At 38.5% G+C, this 14753-nt stretch overlaps 1 protein-coding gene and 1 long non-coding RNA gene across 2 annotated transcripts in view; one reads left to right on the top strand and one right to left on the bottom strand.

The window, feature by feature from the left end:
* LOC124262361 overlaps positions 1–12772 on the bottom strand; it is a 48798-nt gene extending 36026 nt beyond the window's left edge. The window contains exon 1 of the long non-coding RNA XR_006894566.1: positions 12099–12772. This is a non-coding gene — a long non-coding RNA (uncharacterized LOC124262361). The remainder of the gene's footprint in view (positions 1–12098) is intronic.
* The window catches only part of LOC124262360, an 80395-nt gene that overhangs the window by 4414 nt on the left and 61228 nt on the right, over positions 1–14753 (top strand). The window lies entirely within an intron of this gene.

Here is a 14753-nt window from a genome sequence, read left to right as displayed (position 1 = left end):
CACATGAACAACCAATTAAAGATCAATTAACAATCACCTTTTCTAGCTTGTGATTTTGGAAGGTTTACAGATTTTGACAAGTTGGGTGATGAGACATCATGCAAAAGAAGAATCCTTTTCTTCAAAATGCCAGACACAGACACAATTATAATCATTACTGTTATTGCTTGCTATAAATGAAATATTTGAGGAGACAATTACCTTAATATTCCTTATTACATCAAATTAGGTTTGGTATTTCTTTTGACACCTAAATGAACTGGACAACGAACAGTGTACAGAATTTCTTGTATTGTGGCTTTTGTTTTCTGATTAGTTTACTCTCATTAATTGTTTACCTTAATATAAATCTGTAATTCTATGCACAAGACTATTTTATATATTGCAATAGTACCAAAGTTTCACAACACAGCAAGTTGGAATAATGTCATATATTTTTACTTAATTATTCAAACAAGCCATTTTTTTCCGAATGAATAACTTGTCTGTAATTTGACCAAAAGAAGATCGGGTCCCATAATTCTTATTAACTGGCACTACTGTATCTTGCATTCCGAAGAAACTGCTGCCTCAGTCTGTATGTTTAACCCTACATGCATTACTTGGACCCCCAGGTTTTCTACATGTCTTGATAACAAATCTATACGACCTGGCACATGGTCTGTACAGACATATAACAGCTTCAGTGTATATAACATAGTTCAAAACTCATGTAACACTTCATGTACAAATGCTCTGGATACAGTGACAAGATACATTATTTTTCTGTCAATTTGTCAACACAAAACAAATAATTGCCATGACTGACGGAAAATGGATTTGGCATTGAAACTGGTTCAAGAATCCCCATGTTCATTTCATAATACATGTATGTATATTTGATCACGAGGAACAAAGTCAGTTTCAAAAGAAAAAGGGGGCGTAAATTTGGCAGGGCCTTGGCTGTAACCTTGACATTCTCCAGGAGTAAACCTATGTTAGGTGTTGATAAGGAGATTCATTATTCATCCCCACAGTTAAAGTAACGCCACTCACAATGAATTATATATTTCATAGGCTTGCACCACGTTACATCATCCCCACCTTCGGTACGACCTTGACCAGTGATAGGAGCTGGTATGAGATAAAAGTACTCTGTTTTCAGTGTAGAGTATTATGTTACCTGTTGATTTGACGGTGCTAAATTAAATTTTGAACCTGAAACCACAGCAGTTTAAGAGTAGAGTTACAATGTTACCAATGGTGACAAAGTGGAATTGAATTTTGAAACAAACCATGAAGTTTTAAATTTTAAAGTCAAATCAGCGGTACCAATCAAAGGTGGTTATTTTGATTTGAAATCTCTGATCGAAACTGCTTGATTCTGCTTGGTTAAAGTCATGGCACAATCGAGAATAACACAGCTTTTAACAATACTTATGTTATTTGTTTGTTTGTTGTTTAATGACACACTAAAAAATATTCAAGCTAGATCGCAGCAGTCTAAAAATAATCATGGCTGGACCAGCCAATCCAGTGATCAACATCAAGAGCATTGATCTACACAATTGGGATACAATGACATGTGTTGATCAAGTCACCCAATCTGATCACCTGTTTCCATTAGTCGCCTCTTATGGCAAGCATGGGTTACTGAAGACCAATTCCAACCTGGATCTTCACAGGCAATACTTATGGTAAAGGGCTCCAGTATAATAAGGAAAACAAAGTTTAACTAATGCAGATTAAAGATGCTGGCAACATTTGTGAAAAAATCTAGATTTGCTTCAGTTATAGGCCTCAGCATTAGAGTGTGGTCTGGGCAGAAAGGAAATGATTAGGGGTAGCCTAGTGGTTAAAAGCGTTAAGCTCGTCCGCCCGAAGACCGGGGAGTCGAATCCCACATGGGTCTGGGCAGAAAGGAAAACAATATGGTTCAGGAACCTTGAGATTGGAATGGGGTGAAAATTGATTGTGGCATCATAGAGACTGGGACATTGGCATGTCCCAAGAAGTTGATTATATAAGTTGTAAACAGGTAAGAATATACATTTCAGCTGGTCAGACAAGGCCACTTGCAACTGTTAAATATGGTATGCAGCATTATGTTGTACCAATGACATAACAATCAGCCACTTGGAAGGACAGTCTCCACATCAGTGATATGTAACCGTGCACAGCATCAGTACCCTCATCAACAGTCAGTTTCAATGTAGATTGTACTCTCATGCTCCAAGGAATATTCAAGTCAAGTCAAGTAGTTTATTCAGTACTCTGGCCACATGGCCTATTGTACGACAACACGACAGAATACAATTGGGTCACGTGTGGGACCTGGTATTACCGTATATGACCGTCTATAAGACGACCCCATGGATAAGACGACCCCCAAACTTGACCCTTAAAATCAGTGTCAAAATGGCATGTTTCGTGCATAAGTCAATCCCCCGCGATGGGGTCCTAATCGCGGCAAACACAGACCACAGACAACTGGCAGTTACCAATAATTATAACTTTGCCGTCTTTGGTCCACATTATTCAAAGAATTCACAGTCATATATATTGTGTCTACTCACGGATCAAAACGAAGTGTTGTTGACACAAAATGCATAATATATTTTGCTTCTCTAAATATCATATTTATTGTAGCAACAAACTGGCTTGCATATTTTACCCCATTCAACAATCACGCACTGATTACCGCCTCGTTTTCCATTGACTGCTAGTTTACAGTAACATCGGTAAAAATGTGTGAATTTAAATGGCTTCCATATTTTACCCCATTCCATGTGCGTACAACTTCTTCTAAATACATTTTTTAGATATAATGCAACAGATTTAATAACGTTCATATTTTTACTATTTAACAAATTTATCATACTTTGAGTAGCAATGACAGAATTGTTTGGCAAAAATCTAGAAATATTCACTCATTCTCAAAGCAACCATCACATTCATGCAATATATAACATGTCAACACCAGCGAATAACTGTTTTAATTATCTATCTAACAGTTTCCATTCACTTCAAAGGGACAATAGCAGCAAAACTGATATCACTGAAAATCAGCGATGACATCAGGTGTTTAGCAAAAAAGGGAAACATGCTCTACTTCCTGTAAAAGAGTGATACTTTTTTAAATAATCTTTTTATCTATAAAATTGACTGACTGACATGAGTGACTATTCGATTCAAGCTTCGATAACATCTCCCTGAGGTATAAAAATATCTTTCTCCTCTTCATAAATGTCAGCAAAAAACCTAACGGCAAGATATTCAGGGATTTTGTCAAGAAAATCTGTTTCAGACAATACTTGAATTTAAAAAAACACGCTTTTCTGGATATCATGAAAAATTATAAAACTGTTTGGCCCCTTGTTTCAGGAGAAAGATAATTGGATGTTTTGAAGCAGCAACATAACAAAATATTCCATCTCTGATTCCACTATCCAGTTTTGGTTTATAACCTGAGAGAGAGGAAACCCTTATCCCCTTTACAACATTTGTTTCTTTGTCCAGTAATGGTAGTCAGTGTGTCCACTGTTATGTTGAGCAAACTGTTAGCAAACAAAGCATGCAGGTGAGCTATTTCTTCACAGCAATCTAAAAAGTATAATCCAAACAAAAAAATTCTAATTTTGAGCTTTACTCTGATCATAAATCCTATCTAAATTATCACAAAGTGAATCTTTTTCTTTTACTTCAAGAATCGATTCACCTGGTCCAATTTACTTTTTTATAATTTAATTTCTTAACTTCCGCTCACCTAATAAACAGTTTTTTCTCAACTGCAAAGCCAGGTTTGTTGTATTCACTGGATCTTTGTAAACGTTAAATCGGACATATACAAGAAAAGAATGCATCTGAAAAACTGATAAACTGTTTTTCAAGTATTTCAGGATTTTCTTGTGCAGGCAATGAAAATACATTGGTGCTCCTAGTGCCCTCTTAAATCTAATTTTTCTTTACCTCCCAAATGCTAGTGATCCATTATAGTAACAGAAATATAGTTGGCCTTAACCAAACTTACTACTGAATGGTGAATTTGTAGTGTTTGTTGCACATTATGATTGATACAAGGTCAGATGATGAAGTTTCTTATTAAGTGCATCCGATAAGTGTACAATACAGAGATGCAGAGTGAGTGAGTGAGTCAGGTTTAATACTGCTTTGAGCAGTATGTCAGGTACATCACAGTGTCTCACCTAGATATGTGGGAGCAATGTCTGAAGTCCTGCTGGTCTTAGACTTTACCATCTTGTGCATTGTGCTTAAAACCCTAACAATATGATCAAGGAGAATCTGGGATTCAAACCCAGGCCTAATAATCACATAGAGCCCAGACCATAAATCAGTTGAATTTAAGCAACGTTGGTCATGAAGTGTGTGTTTGGCAGAGTGTGTTTAGCAGACCGTGTTTGGCAGCTTGACTCATGAGAGTTTATAGGACTTCAGTCCTGTCTCACAATGAGCACACTTGACACATGTAGTCTCACCTAAGGCAAATGAGTTTGTCCAAAATTGCCTCTGTTCACGAGGCAGTGAATAGGTACCCAGTGGGTTAAGTAATATGAATGTTAACCTTACAGGCAGCTAACCGGGGTAATAGTGTCTTAGCGCTTTGAGCATGCACAAGTGAGTGGATACAGGCTCTTTATAAATGGGCATTATTTTTATAATTTATTACTCTGCGCAGAAAATTAAGCAATATCCCACTGTCCCACCTGATTCTCAAAGCAGTGAGATTATAGCCACATCTTTCTGTATTTGTTTTCTGAGATCTCCTACTGAGCCAGTCTTTCTGAATCCTGAGCTTATATAGTTGTGTTGCGTTTGTGGGCCATCATTAATGTCTACATTTTGTTTATAACACCTCAGAAACTACAAGGTCGACTGAGCTAAGACTATAGATTATTGACAGCATATATGTTGTCCCAAAATTGATCATAAATTTAAATCAAACATGGCTTGCAACTCCATTTTTTATCAATACAGTGGTATTCTACATGTTTTCTTTTTAACAACTACAAACATAATAAACAGGAATTAATCAGTTCTTGGTCTCAGGGGAATATTTCAAACCATTTAACACACAATAATTTTGCTGCAACACATGAATGCCTTGACATAACTGCAGCACTCATTCTGAAAAGTTGTTATGAAACTGAGATATAATTTCAAGAATATTACAGATTAATATCCCATTGCATTTGATGGAGTAAATATGCAAATCTAAGCTCTATGATAGCACTCTAGAGAGTACAACATCTTTATGAACCTGGTAGGACGGTACCAGGTTAATGTTAATCACCATGAACTGTCATGTTGAAGCCAGTTTGAAGAATCTGATAAGTATTCAAGTAAAGATATGAATTCTGACTGGAGCCGTTGTGTATTGGGATTCCCATCACTTAGACATCCTCAGCTTAGGGCCAAAGAACAGGATTAACATTACAGGAGAGTAAACAGCAACAGGCTACTTGGCAGCCAGAATATCGTTGACCTTATGGGGTAAAGGCCTTCTCACCCTTTATGTACCCTGTATATATATTAGCACCATGATAATATGGTTGTGTCAGTGGTACCAATAACGTCCACAACTTGATGTCTTGTTATTCAGCATCTGGTGTCTGGAACTAATTCTCCTCAACAACGCCGCCATTCTCCTGGTGCAAGTTGCCAATCCTAACAAATTATCCCAATTACTTGACAATTATCACTCACTTACAGCTGAATACTGCAACATCTGATTACCAATTTACAAGAGTCATGCTGGCAATTATTGATGCCATTTAGAAGGTGAATTAAGTAAAATGGTAGCATGATACTGGTTTTACGTAATTGTGAATGTTGATAGTTTCACAAATATGTTTTCTTGGTACACCTCAGTTTTTTCAAAACTATTTATGGTTGGTACATACATTTGTATCATGTGACGACAGTCATCCAGATTTCAATACATCGTCAGTCACACAGATACAGCATTTAGTGGAACATGCCTTCACAGATGAAAAACCAATAACTGATTGGGAGTTCCTAACCTCCTGTACAGCATTAATCATATACACTGGGCAGATGGCACCATATATCCCCAGTCTCCTCTGTACGATGTTAATCATATACACTGGTCAGATGGTGCCATATCCCCCCAACCTCCTCTGTACCATGTTAATCATATACACTGGTCAGATGGTGCCATATATCCCCAGTCCCCTCTGTGCCATGTACACCATACACACTGGTCTGGAGGTGCTATACATGCCCCACACACTGGAAGGATGGTGTTATATATTCATAGTCGATTGCACCCCAGATGTTCCTAAGTCAGGTGAAGCTTATAGATCGACCACAAGTTTTTGGATGTATCCCAGCTTTGAGGTTAAAGGCCAAGCACACACAGCTGGAGATGTTTGCAGTTGATGTTGCATTTATTTCTTACAGAAACTGGTGAGCATTACCATATGGAGGCTGAGCATTAGGAAGATATCAACAGCAATATCCTGAACAAACATTGAACGGAAAGGGCTCATTCTACTAGTATTTCACTCCAGTTATTCCACTCCTCAATAAAGTAAAATATTTGTAGGTTAACACTTTTTAAGGTAATTTGTATAAAAAACATAAATAAGTAGACACAGAACACTTACACCATCATGGAGAGGCATATATAATAAAGGAGACAGTGCACACATTCTACATACCTGGCCACTCCATCCATGGCAGACCCTGATTCATGTTTCTGGGTATTTACCATTACAAATTTCACTTCCAGATTTGTCTTTTAGAAAAGTATGGGACTAGACATTCCAAAGTTTAACATTCCTTCATCAGTTCTGGAAAACCCAACCTAAGCCATTAGTTTGGTTTCTTTAATTTGAACCATAACTCACTGTGGAATGATTTATACTGTTTGCAGGATCTGAAAAGATTAAGTCAAGATGGTAGCAATTATTTCAGGCAATTAGATAAATCCTTTAATTGGCTTGAAGTGTGGCGCCCTGGTTTCTACAGGTGGACTGATGTAATCTATCTACCATCAGCCTACTTGTTCTCTGTTTACTAGCCGCATCTTGCTATATGTATGATGATCTTACCTAGGCCATGTTTACTGTATGAGAAGCCTTATAAGTTGGGTCACATTAACTGTAGGACATGCCTAGTTGGGGAAGGCTAACGGAATGATGTGTTCAACTGGGCCATGCTAACGGAATGATTTGTTCAGCTGGGCCATGCTAACAGAATGATGTGTTCAGCTGGGCCATGCTAACGGAATGATGTGTTCAGCTGGGCCATGCTAACGGAATGATGTGTTCAGCTGGGCCATGCTAACAGAATGATGTGTTCAGCTGGGCCATGCTAACGGAATGATGTGTTCAGCTGGGCCATGCTAACGGAATGATGTGTTCAGCTGGGCCATGCTAACAGAATGATGTGTTCAGCTGGGCCATGCTAACGGAATGATGTGTTCAGCTGGGCCATGCTAACGAAATGATGTGTTCAGCTGGGCCATGCTAATGAAATGATGTGTTCAGCTGGGCCATGCTAACGGAATGGTGTGTTCAGCTGGGCCATGCTAACGGAATGGTGTGTTCAGCTGGGCCATGCTAACGGAATGATGTGTTCCGCTGGGCCATGCTAACGAAATGATGTGTTCAGCTGGGCCATGCTAACGGAATGATGTGTTCAGCTGGGCCATGCTAACGAAATGATGTGTTCAGCTGGGCCATGCTAACGGAATGATGTGTTCAGCTGGGCCATGCTAACGAAATGATGTGTTCAGCTGGGCCATGCTAACGGAATGATGTGTTCAGCTGGGCCATGCTAACGAAATGATGTGTTCAGCTGGGCCATGCTAACGGAATGATGTGTTCAGCTGGGCCATGCTAACGAAATGATGTGTTCAGCTGGGCCATGCTAACGAAATGATGTGTTCAGCTGGGCCTTGCTAACAGAATTATGTGCTAAGCTGGGCCTTGCTAATGGAATGGTGTGTTCAGCTGAGTGTTGCTAACAGAATGATGTATTCAGCTGGACCTTGTTAACTGTATGATGAGTTCAATTGGGCCTTGCTAATGGAATGATGTGTTCAGCTGGGCCATGCTAACGAAATGATGTGTTCAGCTGGGCCATGCTAACAGTATGAAGAGTTCAGTAGGCACCAGGTCAATGTATAAGTTTCACTGGGCGATGCATATTGTATAATGGACCTATTGGCCATGCAAAATATATGATGACCTTAGTTTGGCCCTGCTTAAGTTAACAGATGGAACTTGTGTAAATTACATGACAGTATGACAGTATTAGTAGCAAGCTGCAGGTAAACCACTGCTGGCTATGATAACTGTAGCTTACTGTGACTAGACCTGCTGACTGTATGACAACACCATCTGAATGATGACACCAGCTGAGTATTTGACAACAAGAATGGACTGAATGACAAAACTTGCTGACAGTATTGACAACACCAGCTGACTGGATGACAACAGCTGACTGTATGACAACACCGGCTGACAGTACTGACAATACCAGCTGACAGTATGACAACAGCTGATTGTATGACACGAGCTGATTGTATGATGACACCAGCTGATTGTATGATGACAACAGCTGATTGTATGATGACACCAGCTGACAGTATGACAACAGCTGATTGTATTACACCAGTTGATTGTATGATGACACCAGTTGATTGTATAACACCAGCTGACAATATCACAACACCAGCTGATTGTATTGACAAAAGCTGATTGTATGATGACACCAGCTGATTGAATGACACCAGTTGATTGTAGGACACCAGCTGACTGTATGACAACAGGTGATTGTATGATGACACCAGCTTATTGTATGAGAACATTAGCTGATTCTGTTTAGTGTATGACAACTCAACTGATGGAGAGAAAGAACTTCTATCCAAGAGCAATTTCAATTACTAACCACATAGAAAAAATCTACCCATCCCAAGTGAATGATTCTGAGTAGGGTGACAGATGTGAAATATAGAAATTGATTTCAGTCATTAATGTTGGGCTGAATCTGATACACAGAATTTCTGATTTGTGAAACTCTGCCATTTTTAAACTATGAATAGTTCTGCACTTTTGACTTGTGTAGAAAAACACACAGCAGTACTGATTATGCCGAAATGATTAAGTGTCAATATAAATCTTTTCAAACTCCCAAGAGCATGATTTATACGCATCCAATACCATCTGCTGGTGCTTGTCAACATTTCAAAAATCCAGCCATCAGTAGTCAATAAATTATTGTCTTCACATCAATATCTGCATATGTTGCACTGTTTTGTTGGTAATGTCAATAATATCAAGTCATCAAAGTCCCATCATACGAGCAGATTTCTTCCCATAGTCCTGCATTACATTCGGGATAATATCTTTTTAATACGTATAAAATCCAAAATTGTAACAGGTTTTCAAAAGTGGCAGGGACTGAATTTAAAGGGCCACATTGTTCCGTATCACACGTGCCACAATACTGATCAATATGGCGGAATCTGTTTACATTAGTCAATATATGACAATTAGGCTCCTTTACCTTCACCTTGCACTACAGGAAGCCAGCCGGTGCACTACGTATCAACCTTCAGCATTCAATACTGTGTGTATGCTTTAATACCATGTCTGTATGTATGTTGTGTTTTAAAATCACCACAGCATCTGTATGTTCATCTCATATCTCAAGTATATTCACAAACTGCCCTTAGTCATGGGTCACACTTCTTTAACAGCTGTCCCTAGTGGTTATTCAACTTTGGGCAATATACATCATACCAAATCAATTTGTTTATTCACTCACCCAGCAACTTACCCAATCCTACAGGAAAAGCTCACAGTTGAATTATTATTCAAATATTTTACATAGTTCAGTCAGTGCTACATCAATGATGAGAGAGACCATGTCTGTTGGATAAAGAGGGCTGTATAATCAAATTTGAAGGAGAGCTATCCCAACCAAGTAGGAGATACTACACTTCAGAATCGACTCAACAGTTTACATGTATTCACTCTCTTTAATAAAGAAACTATGCAATAACGTACAGAGTCCATTTGGTAAATTCAAGTGTGTTTATCACATACTCATAAACTGAACAAAAACAGACAAAGATCAAGAAGGCTTTTGTGGCTTTTTTTTTTAATTGAAGACTGTTGACACAATTTCAGAATAATATTCCTTCAAATATTTATTAGCCTTTACTTCTTTTGTTTGGTACATATACTGATGGAATAAAATTCAGAGAACACAAGGCAATATTGCAGAATATGTTCACTGGTAAACAAGTTTACTATAGATTATAGGCAACCTAAGCAACTCTTATTTTTAGCTCTTATGGCATGTTGATCACATACAATATATTCTCTGTGTATACACACATTTTCAAGCAAATCAACAATTTCCCATTATAATCAGTCCGGGTTTCCTTCTCATTGCCACTGACAAAACTTTACAGTAAACCTCATAAAATGCTTTGATACCTCGATGTTGCTAAAAATACGAATGGAATAGCATAGAAAAGTTGAACGGAGTCTTTATGTGCTTTGTTTAAGTACCCCAGTAGGAGCACTTGAAATGAATTAAACATCACAAAGAAATGACTAACTTGTAAAATCAAATTCCATTCAAGTCCCCAGACCCCTAACTATAGACCCGACTCCATAAATTCTATTCTAAGATATGACAGTTTTGTTAAACAGATAATATTGCTCTAAGAAATTAATGACCCCCATATGTTGGCTGTACCCTACTCCAGCCAGCCTGCCCCACCCTCATTTAGGGAGGGGCTGGTCAACCCCTAGGGCAGGGCAATGAGGGGTGACTGTAAATACTCCATTGTCAGGAACTTCATTGTTTTACATGAATAAATAATTCAACGTGAAGTTCTTTGTCTACCTTCACCATAACTGTGAACAGTAAGGGACAAAGGACATCTCTCTGCATGACTCATAGCTCGGTAGTATTCCGGGTGTGCACGTGGGTTGTTACAGGCTAGTGGAGTAGATTGGTCACTGCTTTGTCCCACGCAGCTACAACCCTACATGGAGGCCTAATTTTCCAGCTATCATTAAACCTGCAGCATTGTCTTTGTTTAGCGGAAAAATTCCAATAATGATCTCACTGTTTGATCATAACGCTATCAGGTTGCAAATCTAATTGGACCTACTGAAGGGTAGGGGGAGCTGAGGTCATGCATGGCTTATTTCTACTATCAACTCATATGCGTGTATATGTCAGTATTGATTTTATGAGTAATTCCTCCACAATAAAAAGACTGGACATATCAATTACAAGCTGATGGTAGAATAAGCTGGGATTGCATGAGTCATAATGGAAAAATATATTAAAATTCATTTATCATGTGTAAGTGTTGATTTGCTCTTGATGTGCTCTCTGAAATAAGACATGATATCAATCATCATATCAATAAGTTTCTTACTTTTAAGTTTAGAACTTTAATGTGTTTCACTGGATTCTATAGAAATGAATTTAATTCTGCTGGCTACTTAAAATGTTTAAACATTAAAATATTTAAACAGGTGTTTCAGGAATAGGATTGTGAATAGAACTACACAAATACATGTATAAAAGCTTAATGTCACTTTAAATTTCATAAAAAATATATCTAGTTTTGAAAGCTTCAGAATATGTTTAAACAGGTGTTACATGAATATGATGCTGAAAAAAACTTATCTGAAAGGTACCATGTAATGGCACTATCAAAGCACTACCCAACATATGGCCTAAAATAAACAAGCAATATTCAATATTCAAATCAACTTCACATATCGATTAGACACACATAAGATTTTTATAAAGACAAATATTTCTTAAATATGAACATGCTCAATACAATTGTCTTTTATTTTAGAGTAGGACAACTATCACATTGCTTTATCATACCATGCAAAACAAAACAAAGGAATATTGAGGACAAAGACGTTTCATTAAATTCAATTTCATCCATTATCAAACTACACAACAGATATCAAAAGACCTTATAATTATTCTTCAAAGTTAACTATTTGCACAATAGCTTTTGTGTTTGAAAATACAACAGCATTTCATAGTGTAATTCTGATGTATGTATCAAAGATAATATTTACTTTGTTGATTGAGCATCATCCTGCTGAAGCTGAGGATTACAGTGATTGGTGGTGGTGGATCAGGACTTCCCAGTGGTTGATGACTGGGCTGCCTACTAGTGATGTATCCCCTAGCATGTGATCCCGAACACACGTTCAGTAATTACCCAGATAAAAACCATGTTCTCATCATCCAGGGACCTTCAGTGATAATCAGGGTCAGCGACATGGCCCAGTCTCCGAAACTACTGATGCTGGCTTGTTCAATAGGGTCAGTAATCATCCAACAGAACAAAAAAAACAAGTTGGCAATGATAAGTAGTTGTAATTCTACATACTGCTCCTACCAGCAGTTACTGTGCTTACTCTTTGACCATTTTTGTCTTTTACTCAGTGAGTGACTATGGCTATAGTTCTATCATTGTGCCAGCAATATCATGAAGGAACACCAGAAGTGGGCTTCAAAAAATGTCCAATGTGAACCTTGGTCTTCTGTATGATGAGCTAATACTGTAACCACAAGCTTACCCCAACATCCCTATTCAAATTACTGAGTAGGTTCACTGACACAAACATTTTGATGATGTGCAACAAATAAACTTTTTATGAAAACATTTTGAGTTTAAACAGTTTTTTTTTGGAAGAATAAGTGAGCAAGTAGGTTTTTGTTCTAAATTTTAGCAGTGTTTCAGCATTGTTATGGTGTGGTGTGGTGAGGTGAGGTGAGGTGAGGTGAGGTGAGGTGAAATTGGTTTTTACGTCGTGCTCGAGAATATTTCACTCATATGATGACGTGCATGCGTGTGTATGTGTATGTGCGGCTGCTTGTACTAGCTCAGACTTAAGCTGGTTTTATAGTGCTAGCCCACTGAGATACCATGCCGCAGTGAAGCATGAATACCCCACTCAGACACATTATACTGACTCCGAGCCGTCCAGTCCTTGTTGTACCCATTAATGCCGAACGTCTTTTGGTATGACGTGGTCGGGGATCGAACCCGCGACCTTCCGCTCTCCGGGCGGACACTCTAACCACTACACCACGGAGGCGGTCTGTTATGGTGTGGTAGTGGGTTAGAATTGGTCCTTCAAGTGATCATACTGTGATAGTGAGAATAGTTGCTCACAACACCAACCACGGGATTGACCCCCGTGGCTATTTACCGGTTTCTGTCACATGACTGACATTCTGAGTGAAGCTTATAACAAGAAAAAAACAACCATTCACTGAGATACAATTAGTGTTAATTGTTACATACATAGAGATTATTAAATGAGTGTGTTTCCGTATCATGAATATATGATATTAATGATACGAAAACACACGAGGTTAATAATCTCTTTATCATATAATGTCATTCTTATGATTACTCTAAAAAAAGAAGCAAATCATACGTGAATTTATATGAAGAGAATCGAGCATTCACGAAAAAATACTTAGCGGTACACCAAGGTGAAGGTCGTTCATGACGGCGGCATATGGTTGTGACTAGTCGCTAATCCAGTGCAAACATAACTCGTGCTTAAAAAAAGATCTTTCTGTATAAAAAGAACAACAAAATCAGGCAGGATTTTCCTGTCAGTGTTTCTATTTTCATTGCGGTTAATCACCTCATCAATATCAGTTTCTGATACCTGATGGAATCGATTCGTCGTCTGTATTGTGATCGATAGATCGCAATCCTTGGTTGATACCTTTCTTAGATGATCACCTTTCACTCGTGCCTCATAATCCGTACCTTAAATTTGAACAAAGTACTTCGTTTCATATTTTCCAAAGTCAATTACTGCAGTAACGACTCCAGAACCTCTGTCATCAATTCTTATAGAATCACCAATTTTAATAATGGGGGCAGCCATGTTTGTTTACAAACTTGTCCACACAATGTAAATTCGCGACGTCATCAATGAAATGTTTAAGTTTTTCGGGATTCGCATGGTGTGTATGGAGTTTTGTGAAAGTAGTTCGTGGATTGACGTAATTTGCATAGTTATCAGATTTGGGTACCAAGTTTATCAGACTGCCTTATTGCACCGATAACACCCTCCATTAGATGATAAATACAAATATTGCCATACACATCCTTTAAAGTAATATATTTCTTGTTACCAAAGTAATGTTTTGAACCTTTCATACTGAAGACAGAACAGAACTTGCTGGCGAATTTACTTGCTAGATTTCTAGTAATCATCTGTGAGTGAGTATGGTTTTACACCAGAAATGGCCTTCACACATTGTTCCTATGTGGAGAATCGAACCTGGGTCTTCGGCATGGCGAGTGAACGCTTTAAACACTAGGCTACCCCACAGCCCCAGTAATCATCAGTAACCAAGGTACCAAGGTAATTGTTGATATGTCAAGTAATCCCTACTATCTACCCCACATCTTTAACCCTCTTCTCCCCTCCCTGCAGCCTCTCAACATATCTCCTTCCTGCAACCCTACACAGGTTTCCTGCTCACACACCTCTCTTCTTCTCACTTTCCCTCAGCCACCCCTGACCAAACCTGGGCTCCTATCATGATACATAGTGTTCCCCTCCCCACCTTTACACCTGTCCTTATTTCACCTTGACACCCCCCTTCCTCTTCCCACCTCACACTCACCCCTTTCCCATTCCCCAGTCCTCACCGGGGCTCCACACACAACCTTTACATCTCCCCATATCTCAATC

The sequence above is a fragment of the Haliotis rubra genome, unplaced genomic scaffold (assembly GCF_003918875.1).
Source record: "Haliotis rubra isolate DU_JTF1 unplaced genomic scaffold, ASM391887v1 Scf832, whole genome shotgun sequence".
NCBI classification, from domain to species: Eukaryota; Metazoa; Mollusca; class Gastropoda; order Lepetellida; family Haliotidae; genus Haliotis; species Haliotis rubra.
This window is presented reverse-complemented; position numbering and strand designations above follow the sequence as displayed.